The following is a 21035-nucleotide window of genomic DNA, read 5'->3' as shown; positions in this document are numbered from 1 at the left end:
AAAATGGGCGTAAACTTAGACAGAGTCCAAGCAAGGTTTATAAGAGACCTGCTAAATGTGCCGCACTGCGTTCCTAACACGGTCTTGTTACTTGAAACAGGCAAAAGTCCACTAAGCACAAGGGCCTGGATTCTGAAAATGAATCTCTGGCTGAAAATAACTGTATTTAAATCAGGAATGGGCCTATCACATTTTCATCCCATTTGAAACCACTCAACCCCTCTGGGCAAGGAGGGCCAATTGGAAAGTGACCTTAATTGGTCTTTCAGCATCCCTTTTGATGCACCTTGGTTTCAAAACAGCACAGAAATTACTGAAGCAATGGATGAGGGATATTGCCCTGGGAGAGCTCAGAGCTTGCTCAAATTCACCATGTCCCCCTAGGGCCTTGAATTTACCATACACTGAGCCATTTAATTCCTGTAATTATCTTGAGAGTCTCACAGTGTGTAATTACTGAAGACTCTTCACAAATGCGAGACTAAATGAACTTCCATCAGAGCTGCTAAATGGCAGACTATCTGGTATCCCCTACTCCAAAAGATTATGCCCGTGTGGTGGAAATGAAATAGAATCATTAGAACACATCCTGTTGCAGTTCCGCTATTATTCAGCCCAATGAGGCCAATTCATTCACCCAATCGTGACTCGATTGTCTGACCATGCCCCACAAGGGAAGGTCAGATATCTGATGGAGGATAAGCACCATGAGGTGACCCTCATGGTGGCAAAGTTCCTTGCAGTGGCAGCAAGGCTGAGAAAGAGCCTAGTCTCCGATCAGGGTATTACCTGACTTTGTGTAGTTTGTGTGTTTGTTAAGCAATTTCCCTGGTTTGACTGTTTTGTAAACTCTTGTATGTTATTCACTTAACAGCTGTGGGTCCATGGACCATAATAAAGTTATGTATGTATGTTTTTATAGGACAATGTCCCTTGTGCAAAGACAAAGGTTTGGCAGTGTAATAAAGTTTTGCCATGTTTTTATGACAGAACCGATTAGGAAATGACATTTATCAACAAGGAACAGAAATCATAGCACACCATCAAATCATTCCTGGCAGATGGCCATCAGCCTCTGAATAAGGAAATCTGTTTCTGGTTTGAAAGTGTTATTTCCTATTTCATTGGGTTTTCTGGGGCTGAGAGTGTGTGACTTGCTCAAGATCACCCAGTGGGTTTCCATGGCTGAGTGGAGTATCAAGCCAAAATCGTAGTCCAACTCTCAAACCACTACACTAAACCATGCTTAAGAGCCCCATAGAAACCAATCAGGAAGGGAAGGGGGATTTCTCTCCTGGATAGCACCATGCTTAAGAGCCTGATAGAAACCAACCAGGAAGGGAAGGGGGATTTCTCTCCTGGATAGCAGCGGGCTTAAGAGCCTGATAGAAACCAACCAGGAAGGGAAGGGGGATTTCTCTCCTGGATAGGACCGGGCTTAAGAGCCCCATAGAAACCAACCAGGAGGGGAAGGGGGTTTTCTCTCCTGGATAGCAAGGAGAGAAAACGTTCCAGGCTTGGTTTCTATAGGGCTCTTAAACCCCAATGCTAGCCAGGAGATTGGTTGAAATAAAACACTTTTTCATATACCCGAAAGTTATTTGAAGGTTTTCCAAGGCATGGGCACCAATGCTTCGAATTGGAAGGTTAAATTCGAAGCGCCAAACCACCTTGGAACCCCATTCAGAACCCAAAATAGATACAATTTTATTACGATTAACGACGATTCCGATAAATTCCCCCATGCCTAATAAATACCAATGGTAATAACAAAAATAATAAATCTCACTTGTTTTATAGAATCATAGAATTGGAAGAGACCTCGTGGGCCATCCAGTCCAACCCCTTGCCTAGAAGCAAGAAATCACATTCAAGACACCCCCGAAAGATGGCCATCCAGCCTCTGCTTAAAAGCCTCCAAAGAAGGAGCCTCCACCACACTCCGTGGCAGAGAGTTCCACTGCCAAACAGCTCTCATAGTGTGGAAGTTCTTCCTAATGTTCAGATGGAATCTCCTTTCCTGTAGTTTAAAGTCAATGTTCTGCATCCTAGTCTCCAGGGCAACAGAAAACAAGCCTGCTCCCTTCTCCCTATGACTTCCCCTCATTTATACATGGCTATCATGACCGCTTTCATCCTTCTCTTCTGCAGGCTAAACGTGGCCAACTCTTTAAGCCGCTCCTCATAGGGCTTGTTCTCCAGACCCTTAATCATTTTAGTTGCCCTCCTTTGGACACATTCCAGCTTGTCAACATCTCCCTTCAACTGCGGTGCCCAGAATTGGACACAGTATTCCAGGTGTGGTCTGACCAAGGCAGAATAGTGGGGTAGCATGGTTTCCCTGGATCTAGACAATATACTCCTATTCATGCAAGCTAAAATCCCATTGGCTTTTTTTGCTGCCGCATCACATTGTAGGCTCCATGAGGACTCCAATATCTTTTTCACACGTACTGCTATTGAGGCAGGTGTCCCCCATTCTGTATCTTTGCATTTCATTTTTTCTGCCTAAGTGGAGTATCTTGCATTTGTCCCTGTTGAACTTCATTTTGTTAGTTTCGGCCCATCTCTCTAATCTGTTAAGATCATTTTTAATTCTTTTTCTGTTGTTTCTCAAGATCGCATCCAAGTAGCTTAATAGGCAACTTCATGTGGATGTTTTTTTTAAAAAAAACAAACAAACTAAAAAGATACACTTCCAAAACTTCATCCTCTGTTATAAATTTGACTGCAAGGCTTGTTTTATTTTTTAAAAAATGAAGTGATGAAAGGCAAAACTGATGCAATTAGCCCTCCATATCCATGGACTTGCATCTATGGAATCTACCAACCACCACTTAAAATATTTTGATTAAAAATCTAGATAAGCAAACCTTGATAAGGAATTCATTTTACTACTGTATCATATATAAAGAGACTTCAGCATCCATGGATTTTGGTACCCACAGGAAGTCCTAAAACTAAACCCTAGTAGATAACTAGGGCCCACTATATATTCATCCACACAGACAGAGGCTTTAAAGGACTGGCTTTCCAATATGCATAACTGTTTGGATTTTGGGTTGGTTCTCTCCATATTCAACAATAATTGTTTGGAAGAGGTTCTAACTTCTTTTTGAAAGGTTCCTTATCTTTATCAGAGATATGGCAAGTAGGTATAGCATTATATTCTCCAACTGGAGAAGAGGTGTACTTCTAGGCCTATTGGCCTGGCTGCCTCCCCCAAGTGGATTTATGGCAATTTGCAAATTCTTTTTATAGTGGATAAATCAAGCTTGAGGTTTTATTAAAGAATGAATATGAATATGGGAGAAAGTAAAACTAATATAGTTTTATATTTCAAGTGAGCCTACAATCCTAATCTTATAAGAAATGCCAAGATAGATGAGACTTAACCATTTTGCTGTGAATTCTGGTACAAGCAGTAATTAAGAGAACTACAAGTGTCTGGACAGACCCATGACTTCTGAAGGGAGCCATTATGTAAAGCTTTTCGAAAAACAGGGTCATTTCTAAGTTGAGATATAGTTATTGGTAGAGACATTCCTAAGCCAGAATCCTTTTGAGGCTCTACACTGGTATAATAGTTTCTTCACCAGTAGTTGTGTTATCGAACCCAAATTGGACCCTCCCTCTCCTCTTTATTTGGTACACCACCACAACCAGGACCTGCAGCAAGGAGTTCTGCAAGTCCCACTGGACTTCAACAGCCAAGGGCAGCTGCCCTATACCACAGCAGACCCAGCAGCAGCCAGAAGCCCCATGGAGAACCCCACTACCAAGCCCTCAACCTCCATTCTATCCATTTGACAACATCTCATGGACCTTTACAGATGAATTGCTATCAACAATATAAAATGCGGTGAATAGGTTAGAAATTCTATGGATACAGTAAAAAGACCAAACTTTTTCCATGTCTTTGTCCCTTTCCCGCCACAGAACTCAAACTTCTTCTGGGTTCTCGCACCAGCTGACGAGACCGGAAAACACAAGCACAGACCCTCTTCAGAAGAGGAAGGGGAGAAGGAAAGTGTTCAGGAATTAGAGGGGGAATTGGAATCAGAGGAGGAGGCTTTACAAGTACCCATGTTTCAGGGAAGGTGAAAGGAAACAGCAGAGATGCCGTTCAGCTAGAATAGCTGCTAGAAACATTAAAGTAATAGGGAACCGCCCTAGCAGCTGCTGCGTGGGGGAACTCAGGGTTATAAATCAGAAGCAGGAGTAGTCAGCTTTTACTGGTAACAAACAACTTTGATACTTAAGCCTTCACTCCCATTTGTGCCTGCTTCGAGTCTGCGTTTGGGGAACTGCTTCCAAGAATTTATTGATCAATGCACATTGTTTCTTCATCTGAAGTGAGACTGCTGCTTTCTTTGGGACTTTATCAGAGACTTGAGTACTGTATCTGCAGTAAGACTTCTTTGCTTTCTTTTGTACTATACAGTTGCATGTGCTGTTCTTTAAAGTTCTGCTGAAGTAAAGCATTTTTCATTTACTTACAATGTTGTATTAAGGCTGTTCTTGAGGGACAAATCAGGACACACTGCAGGGACTGTGCCTCTTTCCTTGCAATCAACCCAGTCTCATAAAATATATTTTAAACATATATAAACAAATCCTGTCCTCCCTGGAAGCCAGGGGCTGCATCCCTTTAAACCACAGATATGAGAGCCCATCGTTCCTCCCCCCGTATCCACGATCTTGGGTGCCAGGGGTCCCCAGACCTCTCAGCACCCCTTGCCTCACTCTCAGCCCCCTGGGAGCTCTGGGTCTCCTGGTAGCCCCTTATTGGGCCTCCAGCCCTCTCTTTCCCTGAGTAACTACATAACCCATAATCCCATATCTAATGCCAAGATCATGGTCTCAATTGTAATTTTTGAAGCCAGGTTTGGGCTAGGGGACCCCAGAGTCCCCACAGACCCACCAATCCCCTGTATATGTATAGGACCCATGGGACTCTTGTGTACATGTCTCTCCTCGCCCATTATTCCTAACTTTCTGCTTGTTTTCTCTCCCCCCCCCCCCCATGGGAGGCACAAGGGAGATAGGAGTCCCTTGAGGCTCTCGTGGACCCCGATCTATGTGTATACCCACCCAACCTATGGGGACCAGGCTTCCAGCAGAGGATACCTCTGCAACCATAGCACCTCATGTGTGTATCTGTATAATCTGTTAAGCTTTTGTATCACTTTATATAAATTATTGAAGTTGCCAGCTCAGCCTTGCCCACATTTTTCCTGTCCTGGGAAGAATAGCCAAATCTTTCCAGGCTTCATTTGCATTAGATTGGATTTAATCAGCTACCTCAATGGAACCTATAAGACCCAAGGCTACTTTCCCCCTTTTATTATTCCCAGCCATTGAACATTTATATGGACAAAATATTCTGTTGAAACCTTCATGAGAGTTTGGTGTTCAGGACACTGGGCTGAATCAGAAATTGAATACATAAGGGACAACAAAGGTTTCAGGAGATCCATCAGGGTCATTGTGCCCACACATCAGGGATACTTAATCCTATCACCAGTTATCATCTAATCTGGGGGTCCTCAAACTTTTAAAGTGGAGGGCCAGTTAATGGTCCTCAGACGGTTGAGGGGCCAAATTATCATTTGAAAAAAAACGAACTAATTCCTAAGCACACTGCTCATGTTTTATTAGTAGTGCAAAAAAACCCAAACAAACAACTGTAATAGGACGATGGTTGCGATAGCAAATTGTAAATGCTGTTTCCACTACTGAGGGGATTTTTGAGTCTTTTAATCCCTCTAGATTATATATATATCACCTTTATATGAGGGGAAGGATTACAGGGGGTGATCTTTATTTCAAGATCCCAACCTCTGTCTCTGTAGTTAGGGATTTCTGTGTTGTGGTTCCCTTTCTGAAGTAACTGTGATTATTATTCTTCCCTAATTAGATTATTTATTAAGGCAACTGCCACCAACGTGAGGCTTTTGAATTAACACCGATGAAATTTGGCTCCACAGACGCAGATAAGATGAAATGAGTCAGTTGTTAACAAAGAACAACAAGTTTATTGCATACAAAGCTTATGGTTGCAGGTTGATTGACTTACTTATGGAACTTTAGATAAACAAGTGGTTTATTAACTCTTATAACCACCACAGCAGTAGTCTCTGGTGTAAATCCACCCTCACTCTCCTACTGATGATATAAATTGTAGCGAACTCTAACCTCAGCTGAGCTCCTTAGTGAACAATGTCCCAACTACAATAAAAGCTCTCAATTTGATCCACTACCGATCTTTTTTAACTAGAGATCTTGACTAGGCTCCCTTTAGTCTGCCTTGACTAAAGATTCTTGGCCAGGCCTGTCTCCTCAGCCCTTCTTGACTGAAAAGCCTCCAGCCACGCACACACGCACTCTCACACTCTGGCTTCTCTTTTTAAAAACTCCCCTTTTTTCCTTTCTTGGCTCCGCCCACTTCTCCCTCTGATGAGCTAGCCAGCTTCGTCTCCTTGATAACAGCACTACTGTGGATTGAAACAAGATGGCTTCTGTTTCAGCTACTGTGTCAACTAACACAAATACATACTCCAACAGTCAAAATTAAACACAATAACTATGACTTCTCCACAACAACCAACACAACAACAATGAAAGAACAATACAATATTTAAAAATAAAAACAGTTTTAACCAACATAAACATATCAGGATTTCAATGGGAAGTGTGAGCCTGCTTCTGGCCACAGAGATAGTCAAGTTAATGAAGATTGTAGTTGTTGTTGTGTGCTTTCAAGTCATTTCAGACTTTGGGTGAGCCTATGTCTAAAACTGAGGGCGGAGGCCAAGTGAATGACCTTGGAGGGCCGCATCCGGCCCCCGGGCCTTAGTTTGGGGACCCCTGATTTAATCCATTGTTCTAAAACCTGCCAGCCCCTTTCCAGCCATTGGATGAAGGGAAATCTACATCTAAGGTGGCCAGCACCCTGTCATTGGCTGAGGAACGCTGAACTCCTGCCTCTCTTTGGAGCCCCCGATGAGGTCACACTGGCTCAGCCAATCACAGTGAATCCAGGTCCAGCTGGGGGTGGTGGGAATTTCAAGCCTGAAATGTATGAAAGTGCATATTCTACTCTATTGTATTACTCAGTTATCTTTAGTGGGCTACCACAGGCTGTCATCACTTCAGCTGACTTTAAATAAAAATTTTGGTGACTTCTCTCCACCTTGGTGAGCATTCTTTCATCGGATTGGACTTCCTACGCTCACCAAGTGCACAGATCCACAGTTGGCTGGGCACTGAGGCCACTCGCTGCTTAACAAACTTGGATCTTGGTCCCAGGTTCTGGCTATCTGCGGCACGGATCTCACTATCCACAGCTGCTCCAAATTCCTCGATTTCATTGCTTCTTTCTCTTTTTTTGCATGGCTGCATAGGAGGAGGAGGGGAGCTATAGGAGAAAATGGCAGGCAAAGGAGGAATTCATACCCTTCTCTAACCCACTGCTTTTCCATTTGGAAACCCCCTACCCTAGTTGTTTGGTGAAAACATGCATTTGACAATATAAGACTGCTATCATTGGGTTTAGCTTCCTCCTAAGAGCTGGAAAAAATGAAGGAGTGGGAGGGAAGAAGGGAGGGGTCTTTTTTAAAAAAAAAATCAAGAAGTAGTTGCAAGCAACTTAAATTAATTATTTTAAAATACTACATTCTGTTCATAGTTGCTCAAGGCAATTTTAGCAATTTTATTTAGCCTGCAATAGACATAGGAGAGCTCTGTGGCCTTAAAAGCCATAATTACCTAAATCCTGGATTTGCAAGGACAAAACAAATCATTTGCCAGTTTTGCTTTATTTTGCTTTTCTTAACTTTAAGACTGCTTTGGACTTAACCATGGGAGGCTGGGGTGTTCTCCTGGCCATTTAACAGTTTCCTGCAGACAACATAAGAAGAGGCACCTGCATGGAAACTGCTTTCAGGCACCACCTGTGCCTTTGCTAAGGTCATTAGACAAAGCCTGCCTTTCACTCTTACAGAGTCCAACCTGTGTAACCTTTGCAATTTGTCACTGGAACACTTCCACTGTAAGTATAATCAAGTTTCATCTTAGCCCAGCCATAGCCTAATGGTAAAAAATGTAATTTGGTCAGGACTGTGGAGATAATAGAAAAAAGAGACATCACAAATGAAGAAGGAAATTGACTTCCATATAAACCATCTTGGCTTTATACATTCTTTGGCCATTTATTTTGCTTTGTAGTGTTAGATGACCTGCGAGTCAAGGACTTGTCTTCTCTTCTTCTTCTGATCAAATGATTACAAGCGAGAAGATGGCAAGGAAAGCAAATTATAAATTTGTTAGGTAAAAACCTTCGTGGTGACATCAAATTTCTGAAAGTTTCTTTCTGTTGAATAGGAAGTGGATGGACAAGCCACTAAAATCATATTGCCCAGTGGACCTAAGAAAAGATGGGACAGCTGCATTGCCCATTCCTTTGAAATAAACTTTTCTATATTGGACTATGGTGAGAAAAAGAAAGTGTTAAGAATTAGAACTGAACATTACCAGAGAAGATGTGTTTTCTGTAGTTGTGACAACAAATCCTTCCTTTTTAAACTAGGTAGTATGCTATGCTATACTTTTGGAAGTGTTGGGGTAAACTTTAAGTGCCATTTCAATTTTTACATGAAATAGAGCCTCTTGCCTCAGGTAGCAAACTGTCTTGGGTGGTCCTAGCTGAATATCAGCAACTTTCCTACCAAGATCATCACCCTGCTTTCTTTTATTTATAATCTGCCCTGTTGAAGAATTGTGAAGAAAACCTATTCTGTGTGCAATATTTTGTGACTGATGCTTTGGCCTATCAAAAAACATTATGCTATTAAGGGGCTTAGCATTTTCTTTCCGAATATTTGATTTGATCACCATGGCTACCTTCATTTTCTGTCTTGCAGGAATGATGTGAGGATAACATGGAGAGTGGGATAAGTGTGCTGCTCTGCTTCTTTGGAAGAAAAGCAAGGTAATGAAATAAAATGAAGTAATTGCCTTGCACCATCCATGATGAAACCTCACATTAAGCCTCTACAAATCAGTTGAGTCCAATTGCATTTGTTTCATTTAGGGACTAGGAAATGTACCAAGCTTTATCAGCATTAGAAACCTCTTATATCCCCAAACATTAAAGCTCTTTCATCCTCCTGTTTTTATCACCAGTTTTTTCTTCTTCCACACAAGTGCTCCTTCAGCCTTTCGATCTGCTCACTCCCTCACTTGCCCTGACAAGAGGGCATTCACTTCTTCCTTTTTCTCTCATTGAGGAGATAGAGCCCTTCATAAGGAAGCACCACACTGAACTGCCCAACCATGTGTGTATGTATGAATCTGTAAATGTATGTTTGTGTGTGTTTATTCATTCATTCCAGGCCTCAATACAGTTTTGTCTCTAGGAAAGATTAAGAACATATACCATATAGCAAATGAAGTGATAGACGGAGTTTCATGAATTCAATGACTCACCCCTATTTCTGCATACTACTTTTTTTAGTGTCTAGATTCATGATCTATTGGACCATATTGAAACTGAGATGTAGAAATGATGGTGATAACAGAATGCATGTTTCTTTTATTATTTTAGAAAATGTTTATAGATTGAATGAGTACCACTTTTTATCCCTTACTTAAAACAGGTATAGACAACTTGAAGTAGGCTAGTGTCCAATATTTTGTCTCTTAAACTCACTACTCCAGCAGCCCCAGAAATGAAGACTAGGAGGGATAATGAAAACTGGATCTCCTATTTCTTTTTTTCACCTGGAGGATGAGTAAATTCATTTTCATTCAAAATGTTTTTGGCACATTTGGAAAGTTCTGAGAAGGCCAGAGCAGACTTGGGGACTGCACATGGCCCAGAGTCTGATTTGAAATACAAGAGCCAAATACAGTACTGCCTTGGATGAATTAGAATTACATAAATAAGGCTTATGCTACCAAAACTCACATTCATAATTGTTTGTAGAGGCTGGAATTCTGTTCTGGCCATGCATTGACAAAAACATTGTGTGGTCTTTCCAAACATGGGTAGTTCTATGTTGTCAGAGAACAGGAAAAAAGTGGAGTCCCTTGAGATGGAGTCCTTTGAGATGTCTATCATGGTGTTTCCAGCTGCAGAAAAATAGCTGGACCTGTTCCTATTTTTCTTCAATATGAAAATGGCAGCATTGTTTTTTTGGTGGGTAAGGTAGCATTGGGAGATGTAACTGAAGAGATGTGGGTATGTGATACATGTATGTCTCTTATTATAGGACTTTGGCTGATATTTAAAAACTCAATAACAATCTAAACTCTTACCACACACCCATAGCAGTATTGTCTCTCTGAAAGAATAAGATCCGGGAATCAAACTGACTTCATATTACATGCAGACCTTTGAGGAAGGCTCTGTACCATCTCCTGTAGACACACATGGGCTCACAGTGCAGGCACAGAGGAAATAACTTTCTTTAATGTGATATGGAATTCCCTACTCAGGAAGAGCAATTTGGCTTCCTTTTCAGCAAGCAAAATGTTTTCATTCCACAGTGATAAAAGCTTGCTCTCAAATTTTGCTATGATAGCATGTCAATGCCTCCCCGAATGCTCAGCTGTTTTAATGATCATAGTTTAAATGGCACATTTTAATCTGCCATTTATAGACAGATGGAAATGGCATCAGTTGAATATTCCTGGCTGAAGAATTTTGCAGCTAGGATTCTGCTATTAAAATGCCCCCCTCTGAGTAGTGATTGGTAGTATCATGTTAGTGGGTGGTGGCTGGGAGCTGGTGTCACTGAAGGGGAAATTTTGACCCTTTACGGTTCATGAATAGAGTTTGATACCAGATTGAGCTCAGCAGATCATTTAACTATACAGAACCAGATTGAGTCAAGTGGACAATGTTTAAAAAATCAGTGGCACAAATTGAGGAACAAAATGGTATGACAATAATACAAACTCACCAATAAGGAGCAAAAACAAATCCCAAACTGTACAGTGGGGCCTTGGAGTCCATGGGGTTTGGTTCCAGGATGCTCCATGGATACCAAAATCAATTGTTGCTCAAATCCCATTAGTGTAGTGAAATGTCATCCCTTATTTGAAATGGCAAAATCTACTAACATGGATTTTTAAAATATTTTAAAATTAAATCTGAAGATATGGAGGGGTGACTGTATGTCATTCGAGTTCTATGAATCTCACTCAAATGTTATTTTCTGTATCCTTCATTAGCAGAATGTGTCCTAATGTTTTAGAACAAAGCTCAGAAGGGTTTTACATATTTAACCTAACTTAAAATTTTTGGAGATTGGATTCAGCAGGTCCTTTAAAGTTCACACTTAAACCGAAAGCAAATTAATTGCTTTAATGACATGGAAATGACCAGCCAATACCAATGCTTCCTTGTGTTGCACCTCTAGGTTACGTAGGCACCTCAAAACCACCCTGGAGCCCCAGAATAAAGCAAGCAAGTTGTTTATTAATGATTATAGGCAAGCAAAAGCAAAATATAGTTCAGAATCAGTAAATTAGGTTAAAATCCACAAGAGCAAGGTACTTGAAGTTCATGAAGCAAGTGTCTACATAAACCACTCGAAGAGCATAGTCCAAAACTGGATTAATTTCAAGGCATGAATCAAGGATAACCACAGGAAAACAAGACTAGAGTGCAGGATTAATTCCAAGGTAGTCCAACGTATAAAGTCAATGATGAAACACAAGGCAAAAGTCTTGACTGGAATAAAATCCAAACAGCAAAATCACTGGAATATTCAATTGGATTCGCAGGCAAGGCTGAAACTTGAAGCAAGATACAGGAACACAGAGCAAAGATCCTCCTTTCTTGAATAAGCAAAGTTGCCACCTCTGGCTGTGGCAGAGAAAACAAGGCATTTTAAGGAAAACCCAAGCGCTTTATCTCGTGAGAAAACAACTCATTAGAGTGCTTCAAAAGCAACCGTTTGCTTCTTCACAAACATTCTTGTTCCCTCCTCCAATAAGTTATAGCTGCTCTCCTGTTAAACTCATTATCCTCCTCTAAACTAGAATGTCCATCTAGAATGTCCACCTGGAGATCTGTCCTTGACTGCTGGGAGGAATATGGTTCAAAATGCCTGCTTGCAACCATTCTGTCTCTGGTCCCAGAATCCACTGGGACAGACTCTGGCTGCATCTCAGGCCCAAACACAGAGTCCTCTGGCAAAGCTGGTGCAGGGACAATCATTGGCTGAATGGGCCCAATCTCAGGCTGGGCTACAACACCTTGCATGTAATCACAGCTTTGTACATCAAATAGTGGTAGCAAATTTCCTTAAAATGAGCTCACTTCAATGCCCAATATTGTTGGTAGTTTCATACAGCAGGAAGTAGTCTACCCCAACTAATACCCCTACCCCAACTAATAGTTTTATGATTCAAAATCAGAACTTTGAATTGGGCTGGAAATAAATTGAGATCTGGTATTGAGAGTGAGACATGACTGGATTAAAAGTGCTTCCCTCAGGATAATACCTGCTGCATTTTGAATCAATTGCAAATTCCAGATAATTTTCAAAGATAGGCCAATACAGAGTACATTGCAATGCTCTGATCTGGATGGCAGCAAGGCATGTTGTAACCATGGTGAGATCGGCTTTCTTCTAGGAATGAAAAATGCTTTGTGATTGCAATGCAGCTTGATTAGGCAGTCCCTGGAGAGCTGTCTTGTGTTATTCTCAGTTTCATCATCAGAGGAAAGGGGGAATTCTAACATTTCCCCAACCCTGCTCTCCTGCTTCTCTTGGTACCTTTCTTCTTTCCTGTTCTTCAATGAGACTCAGATGACATGTGATGGCGTATGTGTTAAAATCTGCTCATACATAAAATGAATACAACAAAAGGAGAAGGCCAGACATTATTTTATCCAGCTAATATAGAAACAATGCTTTTGGAAATTAAATGTTATCCATTGCATCTTCCTTTGAAGAAATAAAGCCTTTAAAAGATAGGAATCTTTATGAAAGTGACTTTGGAAGAAATTGTATTTTCCCTTCATGGGCTCATACAGGCATACCCTGCTTTGTGATAATTCATTATTGGATGTTCCACTGTTTTGACAGATTAGAATTATACCCATATTCCTTACTTTCAACCCCTGGTTTGCTCTTTTGATGTTGCTTTTTTTTTTTTTTTTTTTAGACATACTGAGTCCTTCCCTTTCTCAGTTGACTCAGTGCCATCTAGTGCTTAGACTTGTATTTGCAAGCTAAAAATACCTGGATTCCACTTTTCAACCACTTGAATTTCTGACAATGGTCCAATCCCTAACCTGTCAGATTGATGGGGGCTTTCAGTATGTGCTGGTGGTTCAGCCATTCCCAATATTTCTGTAATCAATATTTTGTGTTACTGGAAGTAATTGAATAAAGCTGCAGAGGATCAGGCTGCTAATCCTGTAGGACCTGAAAGGATGAAAATAAATTCACACAGGAAGATGTTTGTGTTGCAATCTATTCTTGTTCAAGTACACTACTAGAATAGCTTACACACATACAAAAATGAAAGAAGGGCCTATTTGGAAACAGCTCCAGGGTTTCAACTACTTTAAACCATCTGTGCCCATAATTCCAGACACACACATGCAAATTGTTGCTGTTTTGATTATCCTTGGTTTACTGTTTCCCTATTTATTTATTTATTTCTGTAATCATGTTTTTCACAGCAATTGAGTTGTCTTTAGCAGGATACATGTAGACATGAAATTGTTTTTAAGCCAAACTCTAATTACATTTTAATTTCCAAGAAAACAAAACGCTTTCATATCTAGCCTGAGGCACAAGCTATGCTGAAAGCCAGATAATGTATAAAAGAAGTAATCTTCCTTTGCATGTCTCAAAGAAAGACAAGCCAAGTGCTTGTGGACAATGTCATCAGCAGTGCCATACTAATGGAGCTGGGAGAGTACTCTGTACCGGGTGGTAGCAATAAGAGAACAATACCTCTGGTAAATGCAGAGAGGTCATGGAAAAGGAAAGAAGGGATTAACTATAAGAAACCCTAATTGGGAAGGGAATAGTCACTATCTGTCTCAAATCAAGTTATAGCCTTCCTATACTTTCTCTTAAATCATTATTTCTGCAGTGATTATTGTTGGGAGTTTCCACAAATCATGCTAAAAAAAGAAAGGAAAAAAAGAGAAGAGATTAAGAGAACAAGAGGTGGAACATTGATTGGTGCAGATTCCTTTTGAAAATTAAACCAATTCTCAGAGGTGCAGCCTAAAAATAAAAAGAGTAGAGGAATAATGAGATTAAGTAGCACTGATTCACATTTTGCATGCATTTCCTCAGATACAGTGACTTAGAAGTGGACTGATATTCACGAAAGCCCACTGCAAAAGATAAAATAGTCTTAAAGGCACTGTTAGATTCCCTTTAGTTCCTCCTCCCTTTCTCCTTTTATTCATCTTCAAACATGAATTATAGTTTTATTTGTTTGTCATTTCCAAAGAATAGTAAAATGGAATAGGGAGGAGAAGGTCATATCCAAGGCTGATAGCACACGCATTCCATTTTGAAAGTTGCTTGTCTCCCTGTCCTTGTTTCCATGTCTTTTGCCTCCACAGCACTCTGATCTCTCACAACTGGCACTATTTCTCTTCTCCAGGCCCTTCCAGACAAGCCCTATATCCCAGGATCTGATCCCAGGTTTTCTGCTTTATATGAGTCCACACTGCCAGATAATCTGGGATAAACAGAAAACCTGGGATCAAATCCTGGGATATAGGGCCCGTCTGGAAGGGCGCTTCCTTGTCATTTTTTCTGTCCTTTCTGAAAAGAGGGCTGAAGTGCCCCTGCCTTGCCTCAAAGAAGGGAGGCAGAATCTGAGGCAGAGGAGACACTGTGAGGAAGTGTTTCTAGACATGTGAGCAAGAGAAAGCTGTCCACACTATCACTTAGTCCTGGAACTCCTTTTTGAATCTCTGGGTAGGCTAAGCTTCGCTTGCCTCTCCTCTATCTCCCATGCATCCTGTGCCCTGAAGGAAAAATTCCCTGTTGTTGTTTGTCTTCCAATTATTTTCAACTTTTGGTGATGCTAAGAACGTCTGTCACAGAGTTCTATAGCCTGATCTCCAGAGTTGTAGTAATAAATAAACACAGATGTCTATACTAGACAATGTCAAAGAGATAAGCAAACACTATAAAGGTTCAAAACATAATTATAGGCCAATCTCATTATTAAATTTAGATTATAAAATTTTTAGTAATATAATAGCAGAAAGATTCAATTTTTTTAAAAAAATGGATATAAGAAGAGCAAACAGGTTTTCTGCCTAATAGACATCAAAGAGAAAATGTAAGAACTATAGTGGATCTCAAAAAATATTATGAAATAAGAAATCAAAAAAAGTCTTATTACTAGCCCTGGATGCCGAAAAAGCATTTGATAATGTAAATTGGACATTCTATAAATTATTAATAAAAGAAATGGACATGGGTTATTCCTTTCAAAATATAATCAATGCAATATATGACTCCCAAAATGCAAAAATATTAATTGACGGACAAGAAACAAAAGACATAAACATAGAAAAAGGAACTAGGCAGGGATGTCCCCTATTGCCATTAATATTTATTTTGACACTAGAAATTTTACTAAACAGGATAAGGGAAGAAGAAGATTTAATAGGAGCAAAAATACAAGGCCATGAGTATAAAGTCAGAGCATTCGCGGATGACATAATCTGTATAATCAAAGAACCAAATACAAAATTAGAAAAATGGTTAGAGACAATAAGGAAATTCAGTGAAGTAACAGGCTTCAAAATAAATATGGATAAAATGAAAGCAATCGTGAAAAATATAACAAAGAAAGAACAAGAGACATTAAGAAATAAATGGAACATCCAGATCACATCAAAAATAAAATACTTAGGAATTATGATGACCCATAAAAATTCTCAATTACTGGAAAACAATTATTTAACAAAATGGAAGGAGGTGAAGAAGGACTTGGAAAACTGGAAAAAATTAAAATTATCACTATTAGGTAGAATTGCATGTGTAAAGATGAGCATCTTGCCAAAAATGATATTTCTATTTCAGAATCTCCCGATAATTAGGAACCAGAAAATATTAAAGGATTGGAATAAAGATATAATGAAATTTATTTGGCAAAAAAAGAAACCCAGAATAAAATTGATATATATGATTGATGAAAGAAAGAAAGGAGGCTGGCCACCCCAGATCTAAAGTTTTATTTCGAAGCATCAGCATTAATGTGGATAAGAGATTGGACAAAATTGGAGAACAGCAAAATTCTAAATTTTGAAGGAATAGATTTAAAATTGGGCTGGCATTCATACTTGTGGTATGAAAAAACCAAAATAGAGAAAAATTTTGGCAATCATTTTATACGATTGACAACCTTTAAAACCTGGGAAAAATATAAAAAGAAATTATATGAAAAAACACCCCTTTGGTTATCCCCCTTAGAAGCCTCGCAGAGGAGACTCTTGGGTTGGAATAATTGGCCAAAATATAAAGATCTAATAGTAAAACAAAATGGGGACTGGAAAATGAAGACTCAGCAGGAAATGAAGGAACTGAACAAAAATATCTCCTGGTACCAACTATGGCAGATAAAGAAACACTTTAAAAAAGACAAACAAATAGGATTTGAAGAGCAAAATACATTCTGGGAAAAAATTATGCATACAAATAGGAAAATAATAACAAAAATCTACAAAAAATTAATAGAATGGGAAACAGGAAATGATGAGGAAAAACATACATGGTTAGATGCAAAGAAAATATGGGCAGAAATATTAGAAAGGAAGAATGGGAAGAAATATGGAATAATAAGTTAAAATACAGCTACACTGAGCTGCTGAACTTGCAGACTGAAACGTCGCAAGTTCAAATCCCGGGAGCGGAGTGAGCGCCCGCTGTTAGCTCCACCTTCTGCCAACCTAGCAGTTTGAAAACATGCCAATGTGAGTAGATCAATAGCTCCGGCGGGAAGGTAACGGCGCTCCATGCAGTCATGCCGGCCACATGACCTTGGAGGTGTCTACAGACAACGCCAGCTCTTTGGCTTAGAAATGGAGATGAGCACCAATCCCCAGAGTCAGACATGACTGGACTTAATGTCAGGGGAAACCTTTACCTTGACCTTTACAGCTACGCCATAGATTTAAAGGAAAATTGGATTTAAATGGCCTACAGATGGCATATGATGCCACAAAAATTAGGAAAATGCTATAAAAATGTCAAAAACAAGTGCTGGAAGTGCAAAGAAAAAGAAGGAACCTATTACCATATGTGGTGGGGATGTATGAAAGCTAAAATTTCTTGGAGGAAAATTGAATAAGATCTAGAAAAGATACTAGAGACAAAATTACCAATGAAACCAGAATTATGGCTATTAGGTATACATGATCAAAAAATAGAAAAGAATAAAGATAAACTTCTATTCTTACTAACAACAGCAGCAAGGATTTGCTATGCGAGGTTATGGAAAAAAATGAAATTCCAAAGGAAGAAGACTGGTTGGAAAAAAATCAGGATATTAAGAATATGGATAAGCTCACCTTTTTACTCTCAAAAAGTAAAGGGAATCCAAGAAAAGAAACAGATTGGAGTAGCATAACAGATGGCTGGGTGGCCATCTGTCAGGTGTGCTTTGCTGTGCTTTTGGTGCACAAAGGCAGAAGAAGGTTGGACTAAATGGCCCAAGGGTCTCTTCCAACCCTCTCCATTATTTTATTATTACAGTAGAGTCTCACTTATCCAACATAAACGGGCCGGCAGAACGTTGGATAAGCGAATATGTTGGATAATAAGGAGAGATTAAGAAAAAGCCTATTAAACATAAAAATAGGTTATGATTTTACAAATTAAGCACCAAAACATCATGTTATACAACAAATTTGACAGAAAAAGTAGTTCAATACGCAGTAATGTTATGTTGTAATGACTGTATTTATGAAATTAGTACCAAAATATCATGATGTATTGAAAACATTGACTACAAAAATGCGTTGGATAATCCAGAACGTTGGATAAGCGAGTGTTGGATAAGTGAGACTCTACTGTATTATTAACATTGAGTCTGGGTGGCCATCTGTCTGGGGTGCTTTGCTGTGCTTTTAGTGCACAAAAGCAGAAGAGGGTTGGACTGAATGGCCCAATGGTCTCTTCCAACCCCCTCCATTATTTTATTATTATTTTTATTATTATTATTAACATTGAGGCTGGGTGGCCATCTGTCAGGGTTGTTTTGCTTGTACTTTTGGTGCACAAAGGCAGAAGGGGGTTGGACTAAATGGCCCAAGGGGTTTCTTCCAACCCTATTATTATTATTTTATTGTATGACACAGCAAACAAGATAGACATGCTGGAATTATTATTATTATTATTATTATTATTATTATTATTATTATTATTATTATTATTATTAACATTGAGGCTGTATTTGTTCCTTTTTTTACTTCAAAATAAAATATGTGTCATGTGCATAGGCATTTGTTCATAGTTTTTTGGTTTTTTTTAAAAAAAACACTATAGTCCTGTCCTCCAACAGTCTGAGGGTCTGTTAACTGGCCCCCCATTTAAAAAGTTTGGGGACCCCTGATTTAGGCATTTCTTGCACTTAAAAATAAAAATAGAAACAAGTTAAAATGATGCCTTTCATAAGCTTAGAGCTTGAAAACCATCCAGAACTAAGTAAAAGAGCCAAAATGGTAACTTCATCCATGCCAAATCTATACTGTTTTGTGGACTTTTAAAATAATTCCCATAGAATCCTGAATGATTGGTGAATTTAATGAGAGTGGATACTAGGGAAGTTAGCATTCTGAGCTCTTTTGCCAAATACACATTTCCATGTGTAGAAAAATGCTCTTTCAGGATTTCTATGCATTTCCTCACCAGTCCTGTAAAATCCTACACAATTTGTGAATTTGGTGAGGGAGGAGTATTTGTGCCTTTTTGCAGAATACAGCATTAGGCTCCTTTATGATATTGTGTTGATAATGGGTCCTAGAAGATAGTTTCTGAAGGGGTTTTATGGTCTGATACAGCCTTCCCTCCTTGTCCTGTTTCTGGTGCATTGAGTGGCCATGGCTAAATCAAATATTGGTGTTCTGGCAATTTTTCTCTGTTCCAGATGGTTGCTGGGCCTTACAACTTTGTCAAGCCTTACAGAAGCTGTCTTTCTTTAAATTTTAACTGCCTGCATTTCTTTTCTGACCATTATTATTATTATTTCAATGATTATTGCTTGAAGCAGTGTTATGAAGGAAGACAGATTTCAAGAAATTATCCATCCTTGGTGTCAAATATGCTTGTTCCATTAATGCTGTTGGAGCATTCATAGATGACCCAAATAGCCCTTTTCTGCATTCAAACACCGCTTGTGATTTTTACATACTGCCTTTTATAAAAAGCCTGCATTTAAATGATTGGTTTCTCCTGTTAATACAGTGCTGTGCTTTGAAGAGAAACATAGAAAAGCTTGACTTAAATACCATGATGTTAGGATGTTTTAATTGGGTATAAAGAGAATGGGGTCCTCAGGGCTGTATGTTATTGTGACGGAATGAAAGTCGAACATGTCAAATGAAGTGTGCAATCTCAGGGGCTAGTCCAGAAGCATTCAAAGCCAGAGTAAGGTGCTGAATGAATGACAGCGCATGGAACTTGAAAAGGAACTGGTGTGACTTGAATCTATAAAAAGGGCTGGTGGTGATGCAGAAAAAGCATCATTCCTATGTGCTGTCTCCGTTTGCTCTCCAAACCATATTTCTTCTTCAGCTGGAAACAAGAAAACACATCTGATGGATTAAAGTAAAAGTATAAACAATAAAATAGACAACGAGCTTCATGTTTTCTGACTTACTATTATTTCTTGATGCATTCAAAACCTATATCCTGCCTTTTGATTATTAATAGCTAGTTGCTACCTGTTCTCTTGACCAAGCTCAGTGACTTCTGTTGGATTACAGCTCCCCTTTCAACACTGGTTGTGTTGCTTACTTAGGATAATGGGAAGTGTGGTCCAACATTGGGAGGGCCATACTTTTCCCACTCTCATTATGACTGTTCCATCAACTGTTTTTATGTACAGTTAAAATTGCATTTTTTTTTCCTGAAACAGAAATACTATCCAGAAATCTAACTTCTATTGATAGATTCCAATTAAAGTAGACCCATTAAATCCATGGCATTTACAAAAATGATTCAGTGGCTTTACTTTAGTTGAGACTAACCAATAGGATTCCGGCCCTAGAGTTGACCAGACAGATAGATAGAAAATACAGGAAATGACTCCATTGTGCTGGTGTCTTAACAAAATTGATTCAGAGGAGGGTTTCCTTTGTCTTTCTCTGTGGCTGAAAGAGTATGACATTTACAAGGGTATTCTGTGGGTTTCTATGACTATACTGTCTCTCCTTGAATTCCTACCAAAATATTAGTTTTAAAAGTTTTTCATTAGTTGTAAGGTTTTCAGCCTAAGACACTTCCAAACTAGAATACTGAAACGTTCAATTAAACCAAGCCTTCTTGCTTTGAGTAAAGGTATTTCAATGAAAGAATTGTCTTGTGTCCCCATGAGGGTACATTACCAAATTTTAAATTTGAATAGGTGTCCTGTGTTGCTATGCTCAGAGAAGGATGTCCTGGCATACCTCCCCAGCATCTCACAATGAAAATTATGGCATGTGTGGCCAAGCAACTAAGGTCAAGGTGTCCAAAGTTATTATTAAAGAAGAAGCTGAAAAGGCTGTATCGTTTTGCTTTTTCCTGAGCCTCCTGAGAAAAGCATAATTCTGCCCTCTGATCTCTGCTACCTCTGCTTGGTTAATTGGGTGCAATTTTTTTTTAGTTTCAACAGTTTGTAACTACTGAAATTGGAGGAAGTCAAATGGAGAAAGTAATGGAATACATTTTAAAAGAATGTTTTAAAGCATCTGAAAAGATGACTGAGGATCAATTGGGATATTTGGAGGTTATGCCATTTTTAAAAAGAAGGGTTGGGAAACTGTTAGA

General features: G+C 39.3%; 1 long non-coding RNA gene across 1 annotated transcript in view; it reads left to right on the top strand.

Annotated features, from left to right (window-relative positions):
* Nucleotides 1-7628: 7628 nt before the first annotated feature.
* The window catches only part of LOC103279210 (uncharacterized), a 39803-nt gene continuing 26396 nt past the window's right edge, over nucleotides 7629-21035 (top strand). Inside the window, exons 1-2 of the long non-coding RNA XR_506638.3 lie at nucleotides 7629-8053; nucleotides 8925-8992. This is a non-coding gene — a long non-coding RNA (uncharacterized LOC103279210). The remainder of the gene's footprint in view (nucleotides 8054-8924; nucleotides 8993-21035) is intronic.

Source organism: Anolis carolinensis, chromosome 2, assembly GCF_035594765.1.
Source record: "Anolis carolinensis isolate JA03-04 chromosome 2, rAnoCar3.1.pri, whole genome shotgun sequence".
Lineage (NCBI taxonomy): Eukaryota > Metazoa > Chordata > Lepidosauria > Squamata > Dactyloidae > Anolis > Anolis carolinensis.
This window is presented reverse-complemented; position numbering and strand designations above follow the sequence as displayed.